The sequence below is a fragment of the Amblyomma mixtum genome, chromosome 3 (assembly GCF_055824585.1).
Source record: "Amblyomma mixtum isolate Tamu chromosome 3, ASM5582458v1, whole genome shotgun sequence".
NCBI lineage: Eukaryota > Metazoa > Arthropoda > Arachnida > Ixodida > Ixodidae > Amblyomma > Amblyomma mixtum.
This window is the reverse complement of record NC_143014.1, coordinates 334,657,650-334,663,440: the sequence shown is the minus strand read 5'-3', so window position 1 is coordinate 334,663,440 and position 5,791 is coordinate 334,657,650. Positions and strand designations below refer to the sequence as shown.

General features: G+C 48.8%; 1 non-coding gene across 1 annotated transcript; it reads right to left on the bottom strand.

Moving 5' to 3' along the window:
- Window positions 1-2,555: 2,555 nt before the first annotated feature.
- TRNAS-GCU (transfer RNA serine (anticodon GCU)) lies at window positions 2,556-2,628 on the bottom strand. The gene has a single exon. It is a non-coding gene; the product is annotated as a tRNA-Ser (tRNA).
- Window positions 2,629-5,791: the final 3,163 nt, after the last annotated feature.

Genomic DNA, 5,791 nt, shown 5'->3' with positions numbered 1-5,791 from the left:
TGATTTAAATAACCAGGGAAACCATGGAAAAGTCAGGGAACTGGAAGAAAGTGGCTTGCTTAACACCCTGGTTTAGTGGCGGGTCATGCATGGCGTTTGTTCTTATCGTGTCAGCCAACATGACTACATGACTGGAATCATGGTGTAAGTATACAAGTCTTTGCAACCACAGCGCTTCAGTTTTGCAGACAATGTTTTGAGCACACTAAGTCAATGAGGCTTCCTTGTTCACGTTAGCAGCTATTTTATGAGTTCTGTCAAAAAAATGTTCTTTAGCTCCAACATTTTTTGGAATTGCATTCATCTGCTAAGTCTTGCCTATATAACTCACAATGGGGTTACTAAATAGAGCAGTGAGATTTTTGTGTGGTTTGCTTTCGCTACTGTCTGCGAGAGAAGGCTGTGGCTAAAGGTACGCCGGATGGAATCAGTGCATTTCCTCCCCTTAGTACGTCGGACGGACCCGGAACATTTTTTTCCAAATACATCGGACAAACCTGACAGTGTTTTTCGAAGTCTGGCCATTCGATTCGTGCCCGGCGGTCTGCTAGATTTCTCTTATTGTGCCCCATTGAATTCTATCAGGATTAGTCATACATTGGGCACAAGAATGTTTACTCACTGCCCGGAATGGGTCAATTGGTGTTTGGCGCACATACTCTGAGAGCTCCATGCAATGAACTGCTTGTTCGCATGAAAAACACCATGTTATCAAGTTGTACCGTTCGCCACACGTCGTTTGGTTGGGTGGGTGAACTGCAAAATTATTCCTGGCTATTTCCATGCAGCATGGCACACATGTGTGCTTTTCTGTAGTGCGCCGAAGTCCGCTTCGTGAACTTGAAGGCTTGTTTACTTGCGACGATCCGCTGTCCCTCAGTCGAAGCTGAGTGCGCGTGTGGGATCATCATCATCATCATCATTTATTGACCCTTAAAGGCCCCTGGGTGGTGGGGCATTACATAAGGGGGAGGCGTTACATAACAAAAATACACCAGGTCACAATCAGTGCTATATACATGTACTGGCAGGATATAAAGAAAAAAATGCACATGAACCCATCACAGAGATTGGCCAAACATTTATGAAACGGTAGTTAAACACAAAAAGAATAATCAACAACAGGTTTTTAAGTGCGACAGCAGCAATATGCGGAACTTACACGGATCTCGTTCGATGACAATGCACTCGGGTAATGAATTCCATTCTTCGATGGCAACGGGTAGAAAACACTTGCTAAATGCGTTAGTGGAGCCGTGCACGCGTAGAATGCTCATGGAGTTAAAGAGACGGCGCGAAGTTCTGAGGGGCGGAAGCAAAATGGAGTCCCGAAGTGATGGAAAACAATGGTAAAGTTTGTGGAACAATGACAAACGGGCAATTTTCCGCCTCTGCACCAGAGGCTCTATGTCGAGAGACAATTTTATATTTGTCACGCTAGAGTGGGTGTGATAGTCGGATGAAATAAAGCGGGCTGCACGGTTTTGAATAGCTTCTAGGGTGTCGATTAAGTAAACTTGGTGTGGGTTCCAAATAGGAGAGGCATGTTCTAGTTTAGTGCAGACGAAAGTATTGTAGGCTAGTTTTCGGATAGAAGGTGGGGAAGAACCAAGGTGCCGTCTGATAAACCCGAGTGATTTCGAAGCATCAGCTGCCAGTTTCGTAATGTGCTCGGACCACGTGAGGTTGTTGGTGATATGAATTCCTAGATACCGGTATGAAACGACTTTGGAAAGGGTGGTTGAGTTCAATGAATATGCGTAGTTGACAGTGGTGCGCTTGCGTGTTACCTGCATGTACTTACACTTGGAAACGTTGAGCTGCATTAGCCATGTGGAACACCAATCTTCAATTCTGCTTAAGTCATTTTGAAGGATTAGCTGGTCTTTTTTAGTGGTTATGCGACGGTACAAGACGCAGTCGTCTGCGAAAAGACGAATGGTCGATGAGATGCCTGCAGGAAAGTCATTTATGAAAATTATCATTTATCGGTGCTCCAAATACACGTGTGGTGTGTGGCACTGGCTGAGAGGGGCCCATTTGCTCACACTAAGCTCGAACCGCTCAATATGTGCAAACTTCCGCCTCAAAGAGCAAGCAGCGAGCAAGGCACTTTCCTCGTATTCCCCTCAGAAATGTCAATGTTGGCCCGGAAGTGGTCTCTACATGCTTACTGTTTTGCGGTTGCTCCACCACAATGTTCTTCTGTATAGTGTTGGAGTATATCTTTGCGTCACCTACGTCACCACTGTTAATATTTTCGCCATACTATTGTTTTTGCCATAGCTGTGAGGCATAATATAATTATTTTAAAGATGAATATTATATCTGGTGGTAAAAAAGAGCTAGCATTATATTTCTTATGTAATACGGATAGGTGCATTTAGGGATATGCGTGCTGTGCAGAGCATAGGCGTTCGATCTAGCAAGCATTCTGCTGTGCTTCAGTGCTGGTGATAACTTGCTTAAATTATAAACAGAACGAGTTGACAGATTACAAGAATAATGGAAAGCACTAAGCTGCCTCTAGAATTTTGCATTCATCGAGATTCGGCCGCCGCAGGGGGGGATCGAACCCACGTCTTTCGGGTCAGCAGCCGAGCGCCATAACCACTGAGCCACCGCGGCGGGCAACAAATTGAGAAAGTGCAGGCAAAATGAATTTTTCCCAAGAATAACAGGTTCCATGGAGTGGTTATTGCGTCCCTTTAAAACCTAGTGATGGAGTTCAGTGAGCAGCTTTCACGCAAGTAACAAAGCACTATGGTTGTTAAAAAAAAACTGGCTAAAGTGAAGATTTAGGAAAGGTTCATTTTGGCTTGAAGTCTGGTTTTGTACTGAGTACTAAAGATTACTGAATATATTCACTAGTACTCACACTGAAACTGAAATGTGGGCTTCAAAGGAATTAAATTTTGGAGGAGGAAGGGCGTAGTCTTCTTGCAATGTTTATTATTTCTTTGAAGACAATATAGACATGCTCACTGTCCGAGGAGTAACAACGCTCTGTCCTTAGTTTCAGGACCACTGCAGCTGTGAATCCTGTCCGCGGAACGAAGGCCGAGCGCTCGATGAAGAAGCAACACCGCCTCTCTCCAAAAGTTGCTTCCCTTGTCACGCAAGATTTTGACTTTTAACTGCACTGAAATTTGACAACTTTTTAAATCAATATTTTATGTGTACGCTGTGATAAAACCAAACAGCCTGTGGCATGCCTTATCATGCAGTAGTCACAAGAGTGGATGTACTATGTATAGAGAATCAATGTTATATGGCTACACAGAAAAGTCAAACAGGTTGTGGCATGTATTATGTCCTGTTGCTTGCATCTCACTGTTTCATGCCACTGTTTCCTGCCGTGTCAGGCAAGACACAATTTGCTTAAGATGCCTTATGTGGCGTTATGGCCCTTGCCGGACGCCGAGCGCGGCCGGGCAGCGGGCAGGAAGGAATTGAGACTGGCCCCGATCCCGGTACGGTAACAGCAGCCCTTTATTTCACGCAAGCAGCATCTTTATATAGCAAGCACTCATGTGACAAGTGACGCACTTTAGACAGTCAAAGTGCCCAGGGCGCCACCAGCGCCACCGTGATCGGCTGTGCGCTGTTGGGACTGGGGGTCCGAGCCAGGAAACGGTCGAGGCGACGGTGAGTCAAATGAACTTTATGTACAGTATGTACAAGGGCTTTTACATGATACAAGGGCCAAGAGCACCACGGGCGAGCACAAAGAAGAAGGGCGGCCCCGGCGGCGAGCTTAGCTCCGGCGTGATGGCTCTTCTGCTGCCCATCTGCTGCTCGGGTTCAGCGCGGCTCCGCTTTTAAAGCTGCTGGAAACGGTTACGGCAGCCAGCCGTTCAAATTAGACCAATGGTCGAGAGCCGGCGAGCGTCTGAGGAGTTCGCACCGACGGAGAGGAGGAGAGGAGGAAGGGTCCGTGTCGGCGCCGCGGTGTCGGGATGAGTCACGCTGCATGTCGCGACTTGTCCGAGAAAGTCTGGGCCTGTTTTGAGCGTCGGCGAGCGCGCAGCGCTTGTTTCCAGGGGGGCCAGCCAGTGAAATGGGAGCTCCGGCACTACAGCACCACCGCCGCCAGACAATGCGCCACGAAGACGAGCTACTTCCGCGTGGCTCGGATGCGGGGCGCGCTCGTACGCCAGGCTCCTCCAAGTTCTCGTCCGGTGTTCAGCCGCAGGTAGCTCCAGGCTCCTTTCCGAGAACGGGTCCCGCTCGGCAGTACAGGATCACCGCTCCGCAGCTTTGTCGCCCAGGTGACTGGATCAGCTTCGCTCGGTCCTTCGGAAGAGCTTGCTTCTCAGCATCGGTCGTTGATCGTTCTGCATGTTGCCAAGAACCGACCGACAACAGGCAACACCCAACACGAGCAAGTGCCCTCCGTCACCCGTCAAAACACCAGACTTAAAGGTCACAAAACTCCGCTAGCAATAGTTCTGTCCCCTTTTCGTTCCCTCCTCTACAAGAGACACATGTGGGATACAAGAACTCCAAAGTAATTAACTCAGACAAAGTGTCAAACACATGAAACACTCGGAATGAAATGAACGCAAAATAAATTCGCTCTCTTGAGATCACTCGGCCAGAACACACAGCTGAGGCCACAAATGAGGACATTAATTTTTCCCCGATCTACGAGCGAACTTAAAACAGCTGTTCGCGAAGAGACAAAATGTACGTCACGAGGAGGCGAAGCCAGCCTTGCTTAGAACACACGGCTTAGTGCGTCTACGTTCGCGTTTTCCTCGCTTCTAACGGACGGTAAACGACACCCGCTACAGCGGAAACTAGTGACTCTGCCTCTTTCGCTGTGCTGCGCTTTTCTCCCTCTCTCTCTACTACCGTGGTAGCTAACGTCTCTGCCTCTTTCGCGGTAGACGCGCTTTTCTTTCTCTCTCTACTACCGCGGTAGCTAATGTCTCTGCCTCTTTCGCGGTATACGCGCTTTTCTTTCTCTCTGTACTTGTCTTTCCAGTTTCTACGGGAGCTACAGTACGAGAGCGATTCGCTTTCATATACTGGCGACTTGTCCCTTTCTTTGCGCTTCGCGCGCCAGTCGCGACGTCCCATAGCGAGTGCGCAACGCTTCCGGTGGGACCGTCCTTTCATTTTCTTTGTCTCAGGCGGTAAGTGCGACCCACGAGGCTTTAATTTCTCGCGCACCCTTTTGCATTTTCGCTCGATGCGAAGTGCGCATCTACCCGGCCTTTTGATTTTGCGCCTACTAAATGGTGTTATTTCCACTCGCGGCTTTCCATCGCGATACCTAAGCTTGGTCGAGCGCTTAGGCAGTTCCTTCTTGCCTCTGTCACTACGGCTACGTACATTCTTTCGCTCTTTGAGCCGCACTCGGGTTTTCCTTGCGCGCGCGTGCCGCTTTCTGTGGGAGCGCGGTTTCTCCCGTGAATGCAGCGAAAAACGAGAGCCCGCATGAGAGCACGTGCCTTTGCGCGTCTCGCTCTCTCTGTGCTGGCGGCAAGATTCACACTTGTCCCGCTCCTTAATTTTTCGCCTCCCGGGCAGCGCTCTCTTGAATCTCGGTTTGGTGCCTTGGTGCACTTTTCCGCGCGAATGTTTGCACGATTTGTTTTTGCAGTTTATTCTACTGCCCAGACCTATGTGCCCCGACACACTTATGCGCTTCGCTTTGCGCGATAGTAATGCCTCGCACATTTCTTTAGCTCTGGTTCTGACGCTAGTTTCAGGGCTGACAACGTGACTGACTTTACTGAAGTCATTTTGCCGGCGACGCTGGCGCTTCCGATGGTGGAAACCC